General features: G+C 38.3%; 1 protein-coding gene across 3 annotated transcripts in view; it reads left to right on the top strand.

The window, feature by feature from the left end:
- ATP10D (ATPase phospholipid transporting 10D (putative)) overlaps positions 1-23,932 on the top strand; it is a 142,764-nt gene that overhangs the window by 8,149 nt on the left and 110,683 nt on the right. The window contains exon 2 of one of the 3 annotated variants that reach the window (XM_057547005.1): positions 20,311-20,403. The exons of 1 other annotated variant lie outside the window; for it this stretch is intronic. The gene's annotated coding sequence lies outside the window, so the exon portion shown is untranslated. Of the gene's footprint in view, positions 1-20,310; positions 20,404-23,932 lie in introns of those variants that run through there. One more of the 3 variants, XM_057547007.1, reaches the window with a different exon arrangement.

Here is a 23,932-nt window from a genome sequence, read left to right as displayed (position 1 = left end):
GAATCCAATTTATAATTCCAGTGAACACTATCCACTTCTTTTTATAATATCATTTGTAGCTTTCATCTGTCTCTTGTTGCTGTTTATATACTATACTTAGTAATACTTGCAAGCCTTGGTGACAATTTAAATACAGTCATCCCTCCTTATCTGTGGGGGGTTGGTTCCAGAACCCACCATGGATACCAAAATCCACAGATGCTCAGGTCCCATAGTTGGCCTGCATATCCTCGGTTCTGTGATTCAGCCAACCATGGATGGTGTAGTACTGTATTTATTGAAAAAAAAAGGTCAGCGTATAAGTTGACCTACACAGTTCAAACCCATGTTGTTCAAGGGTTAAGTGTATATGTGTTGAGACAATTTAAGTAATTGACATATATAATCTATGCTTTTGTTACTTTAGGTAATGTGCTGAAGTAATTTTTATCCACAGTGAAATAATACTTTTCTATGGAATATTTATATCATATTTTAAGTGACCCAAATGCTTCCAGAATTGAATCTTTAAATAGTTTTTAGAAATTAATTAAACCTCTCATTCATTATACAGAAATATTATTTAATAGTTCAACTAAAATAATGCCTGTCTTCATCATCTATCCAGTAATGCCACATACTTAAAAATTTTAGCCTTTTTGTTTATTTGGTTTATATTTCATAGCTCAGGTTAATGATCTGCAAGAGGCCTTTGGAAAATATTTGATGTAGTCTATTTAGTTTTATGTGTATATACCATCTTTCAGTGCCTAAATTCTTTCCATTTTAGCTACAAATAACTTCACTTACCAATTTCTTTTTTCTTTTTTTATCCCTTAGTCTTTTAAGCTTTTTATTTTCTTTTGCTTTTTACAAATTTCTGTGGTGACTAATCCAGAAAATAATTGCCCTATTTTTTGTGTATAAAAAAGTAGTTTCGCTATTACTTTAAAACAATAATATAGGCATCATTGGGATATAAATGAATAGTTGCATAAAAATGATATTTAATAATAATGGAAAAAATATACTTTTTCATGGAGAAAATATACTTTGAAATTAAAAATAAGTCCCTTCAAAACAGACTCATAGACATAGAAAACAAACTTATAGTTACCAAAGGGGAAGGAGTTGGGGGGAGGGATAAATTAGGAGTATGGGATTAACAGATACACACGACTAATATAAAATAGACAAACAAGAATTTACTGTATAGCACAGGGAACGATATGCAATATCTTGTAATAACCTATAATAGAAAAGAATTTTAAAAATGGATGTGTGTGTGTATATATGATTGAATCACTTTGCTGTGCACCTGAAACTAACACAATATTGTAAATCAACTATACTTCAATAAAAAATAAATTTTTTAAAAAGTACAAAAAAACAAGTCTGTTCAGAGCAAATTCGAATTGCCTGGGTCAGTGGTTTTCAAAGTCTGGCCCCCAGCAGCATCAGCGTCACTCCAGTTTATTAGAACTGCAAATTCACAGGCCCCACTGCAGGCTGGTTGAATCAAATTGGGCTGAGAGCGTGTGTGTAGCGGGTGGAATCTGTGTTTTCACAAGCTCTCCAGGTGACTCTGACCTGTGGTAATCTGAGGACACAGGCTTAGGCTCAAGATCCTAGAAGAGCAGGCCATATTCACTGTTTGGCAGGCAAGTGCCTGGTCTATTTTCTTTCTCTGTTTTCCTTCTGTCTTACTCTTTTGTTATTTTAGTTTTTAATTGAAATACAATTGATTTAAAATATTGTATTAGTTTCAGATGTACAACATAGTGATTCAATATTTTTATAGATTATACTCCTTTTAAAGTTGTTATAATATATTGGCTATATTCTCTGTGCTGTGCAGTATATCCTTGTAGCTTATTTATTTTATACATAGTAATTTGTACTTCTTAATCCCCTACCCCTATCTTGCCCCTTTCCCTTCCCTCTCCCTACTGGTAACCACTAATTTGTTCTCTATATCTGTGAGTCTGTTTTGTTATATTCATTCTTTTTTTATTTTTTGGATTCCACGTATAAGTGATAACATACAGAATTTGTCTTCCTCTGCCTGACCTAATAGCTTAATACCCTGTAGGTCCATCCATGTTGTTGCAAATGACAGAATTTCATTACTTTTTATGGCTGAGTAATATTCCAGAGTGTGTGTGTGTGTGTGTGTGTGTGTGTGTGTGTGTATACCACATCTTTATCAATTCATCTGTTGATGGACACTTAGGTTGCTTCCATATTTTGGCTATTATAAATAATGCTGCTATGAACATTGGGGTGCATGTATCTTTTTGAATTAGTGTTTTCATTTTCTTTAGATGTATACCCAGGAGTGGAATTGCTGGATCATATGGTGGTTTTTTGAGGAACCTCCATCCTGTTTTCCATAGTGGCTGCATGAATTTACATTCCCACCAACAGTGTACTAGGGTTCCTTTTTCTCCACATCCTCACCAACATTTGTTATTTTTAGACTTTTTGGTGATAGCCATCCTAACAGGTGTGACATGATACCTTATTGTGGTTTTAATTTGCATTTCTCTGATTAGTGATGTTGAGTATCTTTTCACATGCCTGTTAGCAATCTTGTCTTCTTCAGAAAAATGTCTGTTCAAGCCTTCTGCCCATTTTTGATTGGATTGGTTTTTTTCTTTATATTGAGCTGTATGAGCTGTTTATATATTTTAGATATTGACTGCTTATTGGTCATATCATTTGTAAATATTTTCTCCCATTCAGTGTGTTGTCTTCTCATTTTGTTGATGGTTTCCTTTGCTGTGCAAAAGCTTTTAAGTTTAATTAGGTCCCATTTGTTTATTTTTGCTTTTGTTTCCTTTGCCTTAGGAGACAGATCCAAATAAATATCATTTATGACTTTGATCCATTTTGAGTTTATTTTTTATGTGGTGTGTGAAAATGTTCTAATTTCATTCTTTTACATGTAGCTGTCCAGTTATCCCAGCACCACTTATTGAAGGGACTGTCTTTTCTACATTGTATATTCTTGCCTCCTTTGTCACAGATTAATTGCCCATATATGTGTGGGGTTATTTCTGGGCTCTCTGTTCTGTTCCACTGATCTATGTGTCTGTTTTTGGGCCAGTCCATACTCTTTTGATTGCTGCTGCTTTGTGGTATAGTCTGAAGTCAAGGATCATGATGCCTCCAGCTTTGTTCTTTTTTCTCAAGATTGCTTTGGCTGGTCAACTTTATTTTATTTTACTTTTTTTAGTGAATGGTGTTTTTTTTTTTAAATTTATTTTATTTTTGGCTGCGTTGGGTCTTTGTTGCTGCACACGGGCTTTTCTCTAGTTGTGGTGAGCAGGGGCTACTCTTCGTTGCGATGCGCAGGGGCTACTCTTCATTGCGGTGCACGGGCTTCTCATTGTGGTGGCTTCTCTTGTTGCAGGGCACGGCCTCTAGGCACGTGGACTCAGTAGTTGTGGCTCGCAGGCTCTAGAGTGCAGGCTCAGTAGTTGTGGCACACAGGCTTAGTTGCTCTGCGGCATGTGGGATCTTCCTGAACCAGGGCTCGAACCCGTGTCCCCTGCATTGGCCCGTGGATTCTTAACCACTGCACCACCAGGGAAGACCTGGCTGGTCTACTTTAAAAGGCTTCTAGGAAAGATGATTCCATTGACTTTTCTGTATACCATTTCAAATAGCTCTGTGATACCACTGAACTGGCTTCAATAACCATTAATTTAAGACACAAAACTTACAAAACAGTCCAAAAAGACAGTGTTTAATATCAGTACTTAAAGATTTGTGTTGGCTGGTTTTGTTATTATTTACTTCCTGGCAACAAATTCCCTTCCAAAACATAATTAAAATGAACGTTTTTTCATGAGGGGAGAAAGGGGGAATGTTTTTTCCCATCCTTTGATCTTGGGTATGTTTTTGGAGGATGGTTAAAAGAAGCAGATATGAATCCTTATGACTCTCAGTAGAGAGTCTGTGCCTAGGAAATCAAGTTTTCCCTGAGTGTCTTAGTAGAGGTGGGGAATAATATTGATTCCTACTGTTAGCATTAAAATTGTTATCAATTAATTCTATATAGAGTCCCAGCATAAAAGTGTTTCCATACTGCATCTGTATTCAACATAGGCTATATTCTTTTAATGCACTTTAGATTTAGTCAGGTCAGATTCTCTCATTTATTGCTGGAAATTTTGTTTGTCAGCTTTCTTTATCCTATCAGGCCCATGTGATGTTGAACATGGTCACTTCATAATATTGTAGATTGGTCATGTCATGAAGATATGAGGAACCAGCAGAAAGAATCTTGAAATAGTTTCTTAAGTAGGAATTAAAACCTGATCTACAACTGTGTTTTTCCCCCACTGACTTTAATTTCTAGAATAAAGAGCAATGAAGGTGATACGTGAGAAGCATAACAGACTTGTTTTTGAGGTTTTGAGATTACTTTGATGTCTAGAAACATATATCCTCTACATAAGTATAAAATATTTTACTGTAACAATTATCTGAACTTTCTTTTGCAGAATATCATTTAAATTCTGTTTCAAACCTAAATTTCATTAAGAAGAAAATCTCCCAAAACCATCTAGCCATTTAAGTAAGCTCTCTCTTAAAAACGTAACAAGCCGTATCTATTAGATATTTTTAGTAATTGTCTTTTGTCCAAAAGAGACCTGAATGCTTTAGTTGGCTTTGCAACATTTTTAATTACATTCAAAACTTCTTGGCAAGGACACATATATACATTGCCTTTAGAATGAAGTTTATATACTCAATTATGTTTTTCTTGTTTTCTCTGATATAATATGGAGAATTATTAGTAGTACATGCTGCTTGTGGACTTGGATGTGAATGTTCTTTTTCAGTGTTGAGGCAGCATGCTTGTTTTGCACTTTTTTTTTTTTTTTTTTAAATGAGATGATCACACTTGCATTTATTTATTTATTTATTTATTTTTAATTTATTTTATTTATTTATTTTTGGCTGTGCTGGGTCTTCGGTTCGTGCGAGGGCTTTCTCTAGTTGCGGCAAGTGGGGGCCACTCTTCATCGCGGTGCGGGGACCGCTCTTCATCGCGGTGCGCGGGCCTTTCACTATCGCGGCCCCTCCCGTTGCGGGGCACAGGCTCCAGACGCGCAGGCTCAGCAGCTGTGGCTCACGGGCCCAGCTGCTCCGTGGCATGTGGGATCTTCCCAGACCAGGGCTCGAACCCGTGTCTCCTGCATTAGCAGGCAGATTCTCAACCACTGCGCCACCAGGGAAGCCCTGTTTTGCACTTTTTAAGGCTGTTCTTAAAACAAAAACTTAAAGGATTGCATCTTTTCCCTACATTTAGAAGCAATACATTAACTTCTGTCTATGCTTTTCTCCACCATAAGCATAGGCTTCATGATTAAATGAAGTTGGATAGGTTTCGTGTGATTAGAGTTTTGGAATAGTTTTTGATTAAATAAAGATCTGTCTTCTAATTATAAACTAAATACATATGTTCATGGTAAAAAAATAAAAATAAAAAAGAGGCAGTCACAAATGATACTTTAAAATCATCTACTAATATATTGCCTCAAAATAACCAGTGTTAGAGTTTTAAAAAATATTTAATTCCAAATTTATATATATAAATAGATACACACACACAGACATACATATATTCTATTTGCGATCATACTTATATACAGGTCTAAATCATGGTTTAAAACCTTATTGGGAATTCCCCAGTAGTCCAGTGGTTTTCACTCTGCACTCTCACTGCCAGGGGCCCAGGTTCAATCCCTGGTCAGTGAACTGGGATCATGCAAGCTGCAGGCAGGGGATGGCCAAAAGCAAAAAAACCAAAAAATCAACAACAAAAAGCACCTTATAAACTGTAAAAATTTTCTTGCTTATCAAATTTATTTACACATCATGTTAATAGCTGTAGTATATTTCCATTTAGATATACCACGATTTAACAATTTACCTTTATCTGGACATTTGGCTTAGTGTGCTTTCCAGTGCTGAATTGATCAGCTTTCTACTCAGGGCCAAAAAGAATGAACATTTTTAAGACTTATTACCTTTTGGCTCCAGAAAATTAAAAGCAGGTTAGACTTCCCCAGCACTATATGAAAACTTGGCTTCATTGAACACCATGAATAAAGAAACTCCTTGCTACACTCAAGGAAAGAATTACTAACTGCTTTTCTTAGATTGGTTACTAGTGAAGTTGAAAATATATTTTTTTCTATTTATTTGCAGTTTGTCAGTTTCTGTGTGTTTGTTCATGCTCTTTTCTCAGGTATGCTCTTGTAAATATTTAAACCCCTGAAATGAATAATTTCTTGTATTGCTTTTATAAAGTATCACTGGAAAGAGTAGGCCATTGTGAGTGATTATGGGTCTTCTTGGATGAAACTGAAACAATAAGGCAGATCCTAAAAATTAGCTGTGAAAATTTTCAGATAGATATAAATCTGAATAAATCTTGGTTCTTTTAAGGTCTAAGCATACTATAATATAAAATTCAGCAGGCATGAAATCTTGTATTCAAATTGATTTAACTAATTTCTGACACATTCATAAATCATGACATAATTTAGAAATTAATGAAAGCCTATATATGTATGTAAGTAATAAAATGGTAGTGGAGAGAATAGGCTGGTTTATTTTTAATGAGCTGCCACTGATTTGTTGTGTAATATTGGGTAAGTCAATGTCCTGAATCTGTTTTCTTGTTTATAAAATACTTAGTTGGATACTTAAGAGTTTTTTTTTCCAGCTTTAAAATTCTGAATGTCCTATTTAAGTTACTAACCTTATCTTTTTTTTGTTTGTTTGAATTTTGTTTTATTTATTTTTTTAGACAGCAGGTTCTTATTAGTCATCAATTTTATACACATCAGTGTATACATGTCAATCCCAGTCTCCCAGTTCATCTCACAACCACCCCCCTGCCGCTTACCTGCCTTGGTGTCCATACATTTGTTCTCTACATCTGTGTCTCAATTTCTGCCCTGCAAACCAGTTCATCTGTACCATTTTTCTAGGTTCCACATATATGCGTTAGTATACGATATTTGTTTTTCTCTCTCTGACTTACTTCACTCTGTATGACAGTCTCTAGATCCATCCACATCTCAACAAATGACCCAATTTCGTTCCTTTTTATGGCTGAGTAATATTCCATTGTATATATGTACCACATCTTCTTTATCCATTTGTCTGTCGATGCGCATTTAGGTTGCTTCCATGACCTGGCTGTTGTAAATAGTGCTGCAATGAACATTGTGGTACATGTGTCTTTTTGAATTATGGTTTTCTCAGGGTATATGCCCAGTAGGGGATTGCTGGGTCATATGGTAGTTCTATTTTTAGTTTTTTAAGGAACCTCCATACTGTTCTCTATAGTGGCTGTATCAATTTACATTCCAACCAACAGTGCAAAAGGGTTCCCTTTCCCCCACACCCTCTCCAGCATTTGTTGTTTGTGGATTTTCTGATGATGCCCATTCTAACTAGTGTGAGGTGATACCTCAGTGTAGTTTCGATTTGCATTTCTCTAATAGTGTTGTTGAGCAGCTTTTCATGTGCTTCTTGGCCATCTGTATGTCTTCTTTGGAGAAATGTCTATTTAGGTCTTCTGCCCATTTTTGGATTGGGTTGTTTGTTTTTTTAATATTGAGCTGCATGAGTTGCTAGTAAATTTTGGAGATTAATCCTTTGGCAGTTGCTTCATTTGCAAATATTTTCTCCCATTCTGGGGATTGTCTTTTCGTCTTGTTTATGGTTTCCTTTGCTGTGCAAAACCTTTTAAGTTTCATTAAATCCCACTTGTTTATTTTTTTATTTCCATTACTCCAGGAGGTGGATCAAAAAAGATCTTGCTGTGATTGATGTCAAAGAGTGTTCTTCCTATGTTTTCCTCTAAGAGTTTTATAGTGTCCGGTCTTACATTTAGGTCTCGAATCCATTTTGAGTTTATTTTTGTGTATGGTGTTAGGGAGTGTTCTAATTTCATTCTTTTACATGTAGCTGTCCAGTTTTCCCAGCACCACTTATTGAAGAGGCTGTCTTATCTCCATTGTATATCCTTGCCACCTTTGTCATAGATAAGTTGACCATAGGTGTGTGGGTTTATCGCTGGGCTTTCTATCTTGTTCCATTGATCTATGTTTCTGTTTTTGTGCCAGTGCCATATTGTCTTGTTTACTGTAGCTTTGTAGTATAGTCTGAAGTCAGGGACTCTGATTCCTCCAGCTCCGTTTTTTTGCGTCAAGACTGCTTTGGCTATTCGGGGTCTTTTGTGTCTCCATACAAATTTTAAGATGATTTGTTCTAGTTCCGTAAAAAATGCCATTGGTAATTTGATAGGGATTTCGTTGAATCTGTAGATTGCTTTGGGTAGTATAGTCATTTTCACAATGTTGATTCTTCCAATCCAAAAACATGGTATATCTCTCCATTTGTTGGTATCATCTTTAATTTCTTTCATCAATGTCTTATAGTTTTCTGCATACAGGTCTTTTGTCTCCCTAGGTAGGTTTATTCCTAGGTATTTTCTTCTTCTTTTTGTTGCAATGGTAAATGGGAGTGTTTCCATAATTTCTCTTTCAGATTTTTCATCAATAGTGTATAGGAATGCAAGAGATTTCTGTGCATTAATTTTGTATCCTGCAACTTTACCAAATTCATTGATTGGCTCTAGTAGTTTTCTGGTGGCATCTTTAGGGTTCTCTATGTATAGTATCATGTCATCTGCAAACAGTGACCGTTTTACTTCTTCTTTTCCAATTTGTATTCCTTTTATTTCTTTTTCTTCTCTGATTGCCGAAGCTAGGACTTCCAAAACTATGTTGAATAATAGTGGTGAGAGTGGACATCCTTGTCTTGTTCCTGATCTTAGAGGAAATGCTTTCAGTTTTACACCATTGAGAATGATGTTTGCTGTGGGTTTGTCATATATGGCCTTTATTATGTTGAGGTAGGTTCCCTCTATGCCCACTTTCTGGAGAGTTTTTATCATAAATGGGTGTTGAATTTTGTGAAAAGCTTTTTCTGCATCTATTGAGATGATCGTATGGTTTTTATTCTTCAATTTGTTAAAATGGTGTATCACATTGATTGATTTGCGTATATTGAAGAATCTTTGCATCCCTGGGATTAATCCCACTTGATCATGGTGTATGATCCTTTTAATGTGTTGTTGGATTCTGTTTGCTAGTATTTTGTTGAGGATTTCTGCATCTATATTCATCAGTGATATTGGTCTGTAATTTTCTTTTTTTGTAGTATCCTTGTCTGGTTTTGGTATCAGGGTGATGGTGGCCTAATAGAGTGAGTTTGGGAGTGTTCCTTCCTCTGCAGTTTTTTGGAAGAGTTTGAGAAGGATGGGTGTTAGCTCTTCTCTAAATGTTTGATAGAATTCACCTGTGAAGCCATCTGGTCCTGGACTTCTGTTTGTTGGAAGATTTTTAATCACAGTTTCAATTTCATTACTTGTGATTGGTCTGTTGATATTTTCTGTTTCTTCCTGATTCAGTCTTGGAAGGTTATACCTTTCTAAGAATTTGTCCATTTCTTCCAGGTTATCCATTTTATTGGCATAGAGTTGCTTGTAGTAGTCTCTTAGGATGCTTTGCATTTCTGCAGTGTCTGTTGTAACTTCTCCTTTTTCATTTCTAATTTTATTGATTTGAGTCCTCTTCCTCTTTTTCTTGATGAGTCTGGCTAATGGTTTATCAATTTTGTTTATCTTCTCAAAGAACCAGCTTTTAGTTTTATTGATTTTTGCTATTGTTTTCTTTGTTTCTATTTCATTTATTTCTGATCTGATCTTTATGATTTCTTTCCTTCTGCTCACTTTGGGTTTTGTTTGTTCTTCTTTCTCTAGTTTCTTTAGGTGTAATGTTAGATTGTTTATTTGAGGTTTTTCTGATATGAGTATTGTTACTCCAGCTTTCTTTTGATTTCCATTTGCATGGAATATATCTTTTTCCATCCCCTCACTTTCAGTCTGTATGTGTCCCTAGGTCTGAAGTGGGTCTCTTGTAGACAGCATATATATGGGTCTTGTTTTTGTATCCTTTCAGCAAGCCTGTGTCTTTGGTTGGAGCATTTAATCCATTCACGTTTAAGGTAATTATCGATATGTATGTTCGTATGACCATTTTCTTAATTGTTTTGGGTTTGTTTTTGGAGGTCTTTTTCTTCTCTTGTGTTTCCCACTTAGAGAAGTTTAGCATTTGTTGTAGAGCTGGTTTGGTGGTGCTGAATTCTCTTAGCTTTTGCTTGTCTGTAAAGCTTTTGATTTCTCCATCGAATCTGAATGAGATCCTTGCTGGGTAGAGTAATCTTGGTTGTAGGTTCTTCCCTTTCATCACTTTAAGTATATCATGCCACTCCCTTGTGGCTTGTAGAGTTTCTGCTGAGAAATTAGCTGTTAACCTTATGGGAGTTCCCTTGTATTTTATTTGTCGTTTTTCCGTTGCTACTTTCAATAATTTTTCTCTGTCTTTAATTTTTGCCAATTTGATTACTACGTGTCTGGGCATGTTTCTCCTTGGGTTTATCCTGTACGGCACTCTCTGCGCTTCCTGGACTTGGGTGGCTATTTCCTTTCCCATGTTAGGGAAGTTTTTGACTATGATATCTTCAAATATTTTCTCTGGTTCTTTCTGTCTCTCTTCTCCTTCTGGGACCCCTGTAATGCAAATGTTGTTGCGTTTAACGTTATCCCAGAGGTCTCTTAGGCTGTCTTCATTTCTTTTCATTCTTTTTTCTTTATTCTGTTCCGCAGCAGTGAATTCCACCATTCTGTGTTCCAGGTCACTTATCTGTTCTTCTGCCTCAGTTATTCTGCTATTGATTCCTTCTAGTGTAGTTTTCATTTCAGTTATTGTTCATCTCTGTTTGTTCTTTAATTCTTCTAGGTCTTTGTTAAACATTTCTTGCATCTTCTCGATCTTTGCCTCCATTCTTTTTCCGAGGTCCTGGATCATCTTCACTATCATTATTCTGAATTCTTTTTCTGGAAGGTTGCCTATCTCCACTTCATTTAGTTGTTTTTCTGAGGTTTTTATCTTGTTCCTTCATCTGGTACATAGCGCTCTGCCTTTTCATCTTGTCTATCTTTCTGTGAATGTGGTTTTTGTTCCACAGGCTGCAGGATTGTAGTTTTTCTTGCTTCTGCTGTCTGCCCTCTGGTGGTTGAGGCTATCTAAGAGGCTTGTGCAAGTTTCCTGATGGGACGGACTGGTGGTGCGTAGAGCTGACTGTTGCTCTGGTGGGCTGAGCTCAGTAAAACTTTAATCCACTTGACTGCTGATGGGTGGGGCTGGGTTCCCTCCCTGTTGGTTGTTTGGCCTGAGGCAACGCAACACTGGAGACTGGCTACCTGGGCTCTTTGGTGGGGCTAATGACAGACTCTGGGAGGGCTCAGGCCTAGGAGTACTTCCCATAACTTCTGCTGCCAGTGTCCTTGTCCCCATGGTGAGCCACAGCCACCCCCGCCTCTGCAGGAGACCCTCCAACACTAGCAGGTAGGTCTGGTTTGGTCTCCCCTGGGTTCACTGCTCCTTCCCCTGGGTCCCGATGCGCACACTACTTTGTGTGTGCCCTCCAAGCATGGAGTCTCTGTTTCCCCCAGTCCTGTCGAAGTCCTGCAGTCAAATCCCACTAGCCTTCAAAGTCTGATTCTCTAGGAATTTCTCCTTCCGTTGCCGGACCCCCAGGTTGGGAAGCCTTAGGTGGGGCTCAGAACCTTCACTCCAGTGGGTGGACTTCTATGGTAAAAGTGTTCTCCAGTCTGTGAGTCACCCACCCAGCAGTTATGGGATTTGATTTTACTGTGATTGCGCCCCTCCTACTGTCTCATTGTGGCTTCTCCTTTGTCTTTGGATGTGGACTGTCTTTTTTGGTGAGTTCCAGTGTCTTCCTGTCGATGATTGTCCAGCAGCCAATTGTGATTCTGGTGTTCTCACAAGAGGGAGTGAGAGCACGTCCTTCTACTCCGCCATCTTGGATCAGGGCTGACTAACCTTATCTTTAAAATATTTTTCCTACCTGGCTGAGATGTTGGCATCAAGCAATTAGTAAGTGCACTCATAATATTGGTCTATTATGTGTCATTTACCTTTCATATATTAACTCCTTACAAAAATCCTAAGGAGAAGGTCTTATTTTCCTGATGGGGAAACTGAGGGTTATACAAAGTCTCACTGGGGCTGAACGGTTAGAATCAGTGTTTGAGCTCATGACTGACTGAAAAAGTGCTCTTTACACTCTGCTAGTTACCCCTCCCTTGAACCAATGTGGTGGCTTGCTGTAGACCAGCATTTTCAGCAGTGGCATTATTGGCATTGGGGGCCAGAGTATTATTTGCTTTGGGGGGCTGTCCTGTGCATTATAATAGCATCCATGCCTCTCTCCATTAGCCCTCACCCCCTCAGTTGTGACAACCAAAAATATGTCTAGGTACTATCAAATGTCCCTGAAGGTAGGCAGGAATTGCAGCCAGTCAAGGATCACTGATTTAACACAACTTAAGTCATCAATATTCTGAGGAGAAATATAATTGTCATCTCTGGTAAAGGTCAGTGGCTTTAGGTCACCTTGGATTTCAAAGATCACGATGGAATTAACCAAGTAGAATGCCAGCAAAGAACCCCACTCCATCATTCAACAATACTTTTTTGCACACTTTTTTGATCGCTTGACCTTTATCCTCTTGAGATTTTTCTTATTTGAAGAGTACTCATTCCCTGGATGCATAGTATACCACCATGAACCTGACTGGACACCAGTTAATTGATTTCAAAATATTCATTGAGTACTTGCCATGTGCTGGGCATTGTCCAGTTACTGGTTAAAGCAGTGAACCAGATGGTCGTATAGAGCAGATACGAGACAAATAACCATAGCTCATTCCCCTTTCTTTTGAATAATCTTGTAAAGCATATCTTTAGATTACAATACAGTGTGTTCATCATGTTTTACACACACACACAGACACACAAATGCACAGCTTATCACATAGAGCTAAAGGTTGCCCTCTTTCATATAAATGAGTATAAGATGTCACACTAGGAAATTTGTGTTCTGCCCGTTTAAAAAGATACTTTGGCTCTAAGTTTTCAGAATGAGCCCTTCTCTGTTCTAGGTCCATTTCCGAACTTTTACCTACTGGTTAATGTTTTAATGCTCTTAGTGTTCGCTGCTCTGAAACCTGGCCATAAACAAGTCAAAATTTGTCTCATGGGGATTAATCTCTGAAGTATTTCGGGTAATGAGGGAATCTCATGAACATCATGCCTGATCCCTCTCCTGGACTGTGTGCTCTTTGAGGACAAGAAGCACGGAGTTTACACAGAACTTTTCATCGTTTTGTTTGCAGTGCCTGGAACAGTACTTGGCTGATACATGGTAGCTTTTAGGTACCTATTTATTAAACAAATATAAGGAGAAGCGATCTCTGAACAGTGAGAGTACGTTTCACTAAATAAGCCTTCTAGGTTTCTATATTCTCCTCCCTGAAGACCACTGAGGTTGTTAATTGAATTTATTTGTTTGTTCTAAGGTAGTTGGAAGTATAAGTTCAATCTTGATAAAGGCAGATAATTTGGGCAGCCAAGGGAGATACAAACCTATGAAATCAGATGGGAGCATTCAAAATGTGGAGGTCTTCAACTGCTGGATGAAAACCTGTGGATATGCCTCTGAAGACCCTGAAGGCATCACTTTATCCAGTACTTTGCAATAATTGGTGTTTTGAGCATTGGTGCTGAATTCTCAGAAGAAAATTTATTGAAAGTGCTGTATAAAATGTAGGAAAATTGAGAACACATTTATAATGATTTCTATCATGATGAAATTGTTTTGCTACTTAAGGGATAAACCTTAAACCTTCTGAGAAAATAGGTTATTCAGAAGAACTTCTTAGAACAATGAAATTCAAATACCTCATCTATTTTTAAAAATAGATTCTACTTGTTTTACTTCCTTTTTTATGTCTTTTGTTGCAGTCTTGTGAGCAACCATTTTAGGGTTACATGCTGTAGATCTTAATATAAACTATAGTTTTTCATGTATAATAAAAGCTGTAATATCATGAAATAACTAAGATATCATGAGATAACTAAGCTTATATCACTTCTCGAGTTGGTGGTTGTTAGGGTATTCTGGTGGTTACTGCATATAAGAGAGGTGTTATTTTTTCATTTATTCATATGTCCATTCCACAAATATGTATTGGAAGTCTGCTCTGTGTCTGATACTGTTCTAAGCCTAGATTACATCAGTGGACAAAGGAGATAGAAACTCCCAGTCTGATGGAGGGGGGAGACAACAAGAGCTAAAATGCAAAACTAGTTATAGATTGTTAGAAAGTGACTTAAAATTCTATGAAAACTAAGAAAAGGAAGGAGAATAGGGATTGCTGAGACAAGGCTGTGTAGGGGGTGGAATAAAGGAGGAGAGGAGGAATTGGTTGGAGAGGACACGGGGAGTCAGGTATGTGTGGCACTGGCGGCTGTTATTATAATTAACATGGGAGCCTTTAGAGAGTTTTAAATTATGGAAAAAGTTTTAAATTGTCGGGTTCTCAGTGAAGTGTTAACAGGACAGGTAGTAGAGTCAGACTAGGGCGATAATGGTGGAGGTGATGCCAAGGGGTGAGAATCCAGATATATTTTAAAGGGAGAGCCAACAGAATTTGCTGACTGAGTGTATGTGGGTTGTGAAGCACAGGATCCAGGATGGCTCAAAGGTCTTTGGGCTGAGGATCTAGAAGGATGGAGCTGCAGCAACTGACAGGGCTTATCTGTGGAGGAAGCAGGTTTTGGTGGGGGAGTATCAGGAGCTCCGTTTTGCACATGTGACCATTTGGAGATGAACCCAAATGGAGATGAGCTGCCTAGTTGGCTGTCAAAGGTACACTTCTGGAATTTTTAGGAAAGAGCTCTGTGTTGGAAGGTGGTTATGTGGGAGGAATCTGTAGAAATTCTCTTCTGATGGCTTTAGTTTTCTCAGTAAAATAGAAACATGTCATCAGCAGGAGGAAAGTTGAGAGAGCTATGGAAAACTAGAGGAGAGAAGAGAAGGTCTAAAACAGTTGGCTATGAAAGTGGGAAAGTGAAGAGACTAGAAACGCGGTATGATTGCAGTCAGCATGTCTGGCCAACTTGTGGTTCGTGGTCAGGAATTTAAAGTGACACTAAACATGCTGGAAAATTCTTTGTCACCATATCTTTGCAATGTTCTTACTTATTTCCAGTTCCTTAGCATTTTTCTGAGAATGTTGCTGCCATTATGAGGGCAAAACAACAACAACAACAAAAATGGACACTAATCAGGGAGCTCGTGTATTTCTCTCAGACATTTTCAACTTGCAGATATTGGGACAGAGTATGAAGGGATTTCGATCTAACCAATTTGAATATAACTAGGGTAAGGGTTTTGCCAAGAAAGAAGTGAAAGAGGAGCTAAGAGGTTGAGAGGATGTACAAGGAAGTGATAGCAGTGTTGACCACAAAATTCAGACTGTGTAAGCAAGGAAGTGCGGCCACGCAAGAATAAAAGGCAGTGAGAAGAGGGTGGGTGGTCAGTTGCTTAGAGGTCCCTGTGGGGTCAGAGAATTTTGAAGTCAGGTTAAAAAGGAATCATTTATTTTAAATAAATGTTATTTTCATATAGTGAATCATATTTCAAATATATGGAAGAGCTTTCTATTAAATACATCTAATGAATTTTTTAAACTTAATCACAAATATTAGAGTTTATTTGTTAGCTTTAGTTTTTTTTTAAAGTGTACACATTTTAAAAAAAAATTTACTTATTTATTGGTTGCACCAGGTGTTAGCTGTGGCAGGCAGGCTCCGTAGTTGTGACTCGCAGGCTCCTTAGTTATGGCTTGCAGGCTCCTTAGTTGCAGCCCACCTGCTCCTTAGTTGCAGCTGGCGGGCTCCTTAGTTGTGGCATGTGAGCTCTTAGTTGCAGCCTGCGCTCTCCTTAGTGGTGGCACGTGAGCTCGTAGTTGCGGCATGTATGTGGGATCTAGTTCCCTGACCAGGGATCGAACCCATGTCCCCTGCATTAGAAGGCAGATTCTTAGCCACTGCGCCACCAGGATGGAATTAACCAAGTAGAATCCCAGCAAAGAACCCCACTCCATCATTCAACAATACTTTTTTGCACACTTTTTTGATCGCTTGACCTTTATCCTCTTGAGATTTTTCTTATTTGAAGAGTACTCATTCCCTGGATGCATAGTATACCAGCATGAACCTGACTGGACACTAGTTAATTGAGTTCAAAATATTCACTGAGTACTTGCCATGTGCTGGGCATTGTCCAGTTACTGGTTAAAGCAGTGAACTGATGGTCGTATAGAGCAGATACGAAACAAATAATCATAGCTCATTCCCCTTTTGAATAATCTTGTAAAGCATAACTTTAGATTACAAAACAGTGTGTTTATCATGTTTTACACACACACACACACAGACACACAAATGCACAGCTTATCACATAGAGCTAAAGGTTGTCCTCTTTCATATAAATGAGTATAAGATGTCACACTAGGAAATTTGTGTTCTGCCCGTGTAAAAAGATACTTTGGCTCTAGTTTTCAAAATGAGCCCTTCTCTGGTCTAGCTCCATTTCAGAACTTACCTACTGGTTAATGTTTTAATGCTCTTAGTGTTTGCTGCTCTGAAACCTGGCCATAAACAAGTCAAAATTTGTCTCATGGGGATTAATCTCTGAAGTATTTCGGGTAATGAGGGAATCTCATGAACTTCATGCCTGATCCCTCTCCTGGACTGTGTGCTCTTTGAGGACAAGAAGCACGGAGTTTACACAGAACTTTTCATCGTTTTGTTTGCAGTGCCTGGAACAGTACTTGGCTGACACATGGTAGCTTTTCGGTACCTATTTATTAAACAAATATAAGGAGAAGCGATCTCTGAACAGTGAGAGTAGGTTTCACTAAATAAGCCTTCTAGGTTTCTATATTCTCCTCCCTGAAGACCACTGAGGTTGTTAATTGAATTTATTTGTTTGTTCTAAGGTAGTTGGAAGCATAAGTTCAATCCTGATAAAGGCAGATAATTTGGGCAGCCAAGGGAGATACAAACCTATGAAATCAGATGGGAGCATTCAAAACGTGGAGGTCTTCAACTGCTGGATGAAAACCTATGGATATGCCTCTGAAGACCCTGAAGGCATCACTTTATCCAGTACTTTGCAATAATTGGTGCTTTGAGCATTGGTGCTGAATTCTCAGAAGAAAATTTATTGAAAGTGCTGTATAAAATGTAGGAAAATTGAGAACACATTTATGATGATTTCTATCATGATGAAATTGTTTTGATACTTAAGGGATAAACCTTAAACCTTCTGAGAAAATAGGTTATTCAGAAGAACTTCTTAGAACAATGAAATTCAACTACCTCATCTATTTAAAAAAAAATAGATTCTACTTGTTTTATTTCCTTTTTTATGTCTTTTGTTGCCGTCTTGTCAGTAGCCATTTTAGGGTTACATGCTGTAGATCTTAATATAAACTATAGTTTAGCATGTATAATAAAAGCTGTAATATCATGAAATAACTAAGATATCATGAGATAACTAAGCTTATATCACTTCTCGAGTTGGTGGTGGTTAGGGTATTCTGGTCGTTACTGCATACAAGAGAGGTGTTATTTTATTCATTTATTCATATGTCCATTCCACGAATATGTATTGGAAGTCTGCTTTATGTCTGATACTGTTCTAAGCCTAGATTACATCAGTGGACAAAGGAGATAGAAACTCCCAGTCTGATGGAGGGGGGAGACAACAAGAGCTAAAATGCAAAACTAGTTATAGGTTGTTAGAAAGTGACTTAAAATTCTATGAAAACTAAGAAAGGGAAGGAGAATGGGGATTGCTGAGACAAGGCTGTGTAGGGGGTGGAGTAAAGGAGGAGAGGAGGAGTTGGTTGGAGAGGACACGGGGAGTCAGGTATGTGTGGCACTGGCGACTGTTATTATAATTAACATGGGAGCCTTTAGAGAGTTTTAAATTATGGAAAAAGTTTTAAATTGTCGGGTTCTAAGTGAAGTGTTAACAGGACAGGTAGTAGAGTCAGACTAGGGCGATAGTGGTGGAGGTGATGCCAAGCGGTGAGAATCCAGATATATTTTAAAGGGAGAGCGAACAGAATTTGCTGACTGAGTGTATGTGGGTTGTGAGGCACAGGATCCAGGATGGCTCAAAGGTCTTTGGGCTGAGGATCTAGAAGGATGGAGCTGCAGCAACTGACAGGGCTTATCTGTGGAGGAAGCAGGTTTTGGTGGGGGAGTATCAGGAGCTCCGTTTTGCACGTGTTACCATTTGGAGATGAATCCGAATGGAGATGAGCTGCAAAGTTGACTGTCAAAGGTACACATCTGGAATTTTTAGGAAAGAGCTCTGTGTTGGAAGGTGGTTATGTGTGGGGAATCTGTAGAAATTCTCTTCTGATGGCTTTAGTTTTCTCAGTAAAATAGAAACATGTCATCAGCAGGAGGTAAGTTGAGAGAGCTATGGAAAACTAGAGGAGAGAGGAGAAGGTCTAAAACAGTTGGCTATGAAAGTGGGAAAGTGAAGAGACTAGAAACGCGGTATGATTGCAGTCAGCATGTGTGGCCAACTTGTGGTTCGTGGTCAAGAATTTAAAGTGACACTAAACATGCTGGAAACTTCTTTGTCACCATATCTTTGCAATGTTCTTACTTATTTCCAGTTCCTTAGCATTTTTCTGAGAATGTTGCTGCCATTATGAGGGCAAAACATAACAACAACAACAAAAATTGACACTAATCAGGGACCTCGTGTATTTCTTTCAGGCACTTTCAACTTGCAGATATTGGAACAGAGTGTGTAGAGATTTCGATCTAACCAATTTGAATATAACTAGGGTAAGGGTTTTGCCAAGAAAGAAGTGAAAGAGGAGCTAAGAGGTTGAGAGGATGTACAAGGAAGTGATAGCAGTGTTGACCACAAAATTCAGACTGTGTAAGCAAGGAAGTGCGGCCACGCAAGAATAAAAGGCAGTGAGAAGAGCGTGGGTGGTCAGTTGCTTAGAGGTCCCTGTGGGGTCAGAGAAATTTGAGGTCAGGTTAAAAAGGAATCATTTATTTTAAATAAATGTTATTTTCATATAGTGAATCATATTTCAAATATATGGAAGAACTTTCTATTAAATACATCTAATGAATTTTTAAAACTTAAACAGAAATATTTGAGTTTATTAGCTTTAGTTTTTTTTTAAAGTTAAAGTGTACACATTTTTAAAAAAAATTTATTTATTTATTGGTTGCACCAGGTCTTAGCTGTGGCAGGCAGGCTCCTTAATTGTGGCTCGCAGGCTCCTTAGTTATGGCTCACGGGCTCCTTAGTTGCAGCCCACCTGCTCCTTAGTTGCAGCTCGTGGGTTCCTTAGTTGCAGCTGGCGGGCTCCTTAGTTGTGGCATGTGAACTCTTAGTTGCAGCATGTATGTGGGATCTAGTTCCCTGACCAGGGATCAAACCCGTGTTCCCTGCATTAGAAGGCAGATTCTTAGCCACTGCGCCACCAGGGAAGTCCCTGTTTTTTCAAATGAAGTAAGCTTAGTATTTTTTTCTTCTAAATGACTTAAGTTCTTTTTTCCTTATATTATTCCTATCCTTTCTCCCAACCCTCACATTCTTTGGTGGGTTGCCAGATGCTCTATGCCTTCTGCCAACCTATTGCTCAAGTGTTTCTGCCTGGTATCAGAGCCTTCTAATGACTGCCAAGGCTCTCACTCCATCCGAGATATTTGGATTAGACTTGGGTAGCCACTTATCAAGCTGTGTCACTTGGGTGAATTTCTCACTCTGAGCCTCAATTTCCTCATATGTAAGTGGGGATAATAATATGTACTTTGTTGTAAGAATTAAAGTTAATGTATATTTGTCCCTAGCACAGAACTTGGCATATATAAATGGTAGATGTTGTTACGATCTTAGGTTTATTGAATTAATAATCTTTTATTAGAGTTGAATAACTGAATCTCAAAAACATTGTATTCTGTCATTTCAATAACATTATTTTAGGAGCATCTAGGATTACCAATGTCAAAACATAGTATTAATGATTAGTATCATTAACACTTTAATATATGTTTGTTTTTTTCAGCTTTAAGAATAGGCTAAGACAGTAAGAACCTGCTGTATAAAAAAATAAATAAAATTAAATTAAAAAAAAAAGAATAGACTAAGACAGAGTAGGAACTCATTATGAGTATGGGTGAGATTTTTTTTTTTAGTTCCCAATAACAGAGATACACACATATAATCGCAACATTTTCTCTGTCTTTTTGCTAGCTTAATTCAATTTGGAGCCAACGCATCAGTGAAAGGTAACTCATTTAGATGTGTGGTCCCTTCAAGAAAGCTGAGGTATATTGAAGAAGAGAGGTAATTCTTTCAGTGTCTAGTTGGGAGATTTTGTGTGTGTGTGTGTGTGTGTGTGTGTGTGTGTGTAGGCTTTATTCTCACAGGAGAGAATTGAAGAAACTCTTTATATTTAATATAAGTTTGGGAACACTAAGAATGGGCAGCTTTTTCCAGAATAAAACAATGCATCTATATATCCCAGTTATACTTTATACTTCTGCCTTCTTTCAAAATAAACATGTTGTATTTGAAATTTTTAATTTGATATAAGCCTGTCACTGCTTGCTGTAGAGGGTTCTTTCCCTCAGTCTGAGTTAGAGGATGCTTCTCTGATGTAGAACAGTATCTTTTGTTTCTGTCTCCGCACTATCAGCCGTAGTGTCTATTTTTCAGGTCATGGTTGTTGAATGAATTGGGACTGAGTGAGCTTGGTTTAAGCACTCTTTTCTAAAAAGGGTTATGTGCTTGAGTAGAGTTGACTTTTTCCTCTTTAGCATCCTAAAAATGACAAAACTGTCACAAAGATTTCTTAGTGGTCAAAGTGAAAGATACTATGACTTAGCTTCTTATATACCTGTATAGCACTTCCTTTCATGATAGTAATAACCAATTATCAAAAGTAATTACTTTAGTTCAATGTTTTTGGTGATGTATTACCCTAGCCTGGCCTTTTGTTTATTTCTAAAATATAGAGTATGTACTTCTACTGGAGAGTTAGTTCAAGAAGTTCAGTTAACAGGAAATATTAAATAGCGTGCAGAACTCCAAGATGACTTTATTTGGCAAATTGATTCCTTCCACGTAATGAATAACCCCGAGGATTATATAACTTTATTATTCAAGAGCCACGCTTTTTCCACTAAATAAATTGACCCTTGTAATCACCAAAGCCTATATTAGGTACATCTACAATGGTTCATATTTATCTTCTTTTTCAAAGATTATGTGGGGTTGGGCTTCCCTGGTGGTGCAGTGGTTGAGAAGCTGCCTGCCAGTGCAGGGGACACAGGTTCGAGCCGTGGTCTGGGAAGATCCCACATGCTGTGGAGCAACTAGGCCCGTGAGCCACAATTACTGAGCCTGCGTGTCCGGAGCCTGTGCTCCGCAACAAGAGAGGCCGCGATAGTGAGAGGCCCGCGCACCGCGATGAAGAGTGGCCCCCACTTGCCGCAACTAGAGAAAGCCCTCGCACAGAAACGAAGACCCAACACAGCCATAAAAAAAAAAAAAAAAAAAGATTATGTGGGGTGAAGAAAAACACTTTCTCCTTTTGTAGATGGCAGGACAGTCATTACTAAGGGAGCCAACATGTTACCCTGACACATGATGCAACAGAGAAACCAACAAAGACATCAGATGATCTTGCTGCCATCATTATTACCCGTCAGATAAGGAATTGGTCTCCTTGAGGTAATGAGCCACTCACTTATAGAGAGAGCTGGACAAGTCAGAGATGACTGAGATTGGAACCAGCCCAAGTTTTATCAGGGCTCAGAGGGAGGGTTACCTGTGACATGCAGGTCAAGGAGACTCTCTCATATCTTGAGTCTACTGCAAAACAGTTCCTGTCTTATTCTCAGAAACCTATAGCTATAAAATTTCTCTGTTTTTTATTTACCCTGATAGGTAACTTCTCTTTCTTCCAAGGTTTGGAGCATATGAGAACTTTGATATTGTGTTAGTGTTTTCTCATCTTGGTTGAGAAGATAATCTGTCAAGACCTGGACCCATTGTTCTACCTTGCCAAGTTTGGAAATGTTGGTTGAAACAGATTGTAACTGTATTAAATCTGCAGAAAGAATCAATCTTGAAGGCCTGTCACCAACCTCTGGGGATTTTTTTGTGTAACGTAGACCTTCATTATTTTAGTTAATTCTAGCCTCAGACGAGAGGGTCTGCTTGTATCAGCTGTCAAGTCATTGGTACATAGCCTTAGTCTACACTCTGAAAGGCAATGGGCTTCCCCAAACCAGGTGTGATATCTAATAAACTGGTCACTCTTTTTTTTAATTTTATTTTTATTTTATTTTTTTATTTTTGGCTGTGTTGGGTCTTCGTTTCTGTGTGAGGGCTTTTTCTCCAGTTGTGGCAAGTGGGGGCCACTCTTCATCGTGGTGCGTGGGCCTCTCACTATTGCGGCCTCTCTTGTTGTGGAGCACAGGCTCCAGACGTGCAGGCTCAGTAGTTGTGGCTCACGGACCTAGTTGCTCTGTGGCCAGGGCTTGAACCTGTGTCCCCTGCATTGGCAGGCAGATTCTCAACCACTGCGCCACCAAGGAAGCCCCAAACTGGTCACTCTTAGTTACAACTTTGCATTTTGAAATAAGGTTATTTAACATAAAGCAGTTGTTCTCAAAGTGGGTCCCAGGACCAGCACACCGGCACTACCTGGAAACTTGTTAAACATGTTGACTCTTTTTTTAAAAAATTAATTAATTAATTAATTAATCTTTTTTTAAAAATCAATCATCAATTTTATACACATCAGTGTATACATGTCAATCCCAATCGCCCAATTCAGCACACCACCATCCCCACCCCACTGCGGTTTTCCCCCCTTGGTGTCCATACGTTTGTTCTCTACATCTGTGTCTCAACTTCTGCCCTGCAAGCCGGTTCATCTGTACCATTTTTCTAGATTCCACATACATGCGTTAATATACGATACTTGTTTTTCTCTTTCTGACTTACTTCACTCTGTATGACAGTCTGTAGATCCATCCACATCTCAACAAATGACTCAATTTCATTCCTTTTTATGGCTGAATAATATTCCATTGTACATATGTACCACATCTTCTTTATCCATTCATCTGCCGATGGGCATTTAGGTTGCTTCCAAGACCTGGCTATTGTAAATAGTGCTGCAATGAACATTGGGGTGCATGTGTCTTTTTGAATTATGGTTTTCTCTGGGTATATGCCCAGTAGTGGGATTGCTGGATCATATGGTAATTCTATTTTTAGTTTTTTAAGGAACCTCCATACTGTTCTCCATAGTGGCTGTTATCAATTTACATTCCCACCAACAGTGCAACAGGGTTCCCTTTTCTCCACACCCTCTCCAGCATTTGTTGTTTGTAGATTTTCTGATGATGCCCATTCTAACTGGTGTGAGGTGATACCTCATTGTAGTTTTGATTTGCATTTCTCTAATAATTAGTGATGTTGAGCATCTTTTCATGTGCTTTTTGGCCATCTGTGTGTCTTCATTGGAGAAATGTCTATTTAGGTCTTCTGCCCATTTTTGGATTAGGTTGTTTGTTTGTTTCTTTTTTTTTTTTTAACATCTTTATTGAAGTATAATTGCTTTACAATGGTGTGTTAGTTTCTGCTTTAAAACAAAGTGAATCAGTTATACCTATACATATGTTCCCATATCTCTTCCCTCTTGCATCTCCCTCCCTCCCACCCTCCCTATCCCACCCCTCTAGGTGGTCACAAAGCACTGAGCTGATCTCCCTGTGCTATGCGGCTGCTTCCCACTAGCTATCTATTTTACATTTGGTAGTGTATATATGTCCATGACACTCTCTCACCCTGTCACATC

The sequence above is a fragment of the Balaenoptera acutorostrata genome, chromosome 5, assembly GCF_949987535.1.
Source record: "Balaenoptera acutorostrata chromosome 5, mBalAcu1.1, whole genome shotgun sequence".
In the NCBI taxonomy this organism is placed as follows: Eukaryota; Metazoa; Chordata; class Mammalia; order Artiodactyla; family Balaenopteridae; genus Balaenoptera; species Balaenoptera acutorostrata.
The sequence above is the reverse complement of the archived record's forward strand: the minus strand, read 5'-3'. Positions and strand labels throughout refer to the sequence as shown.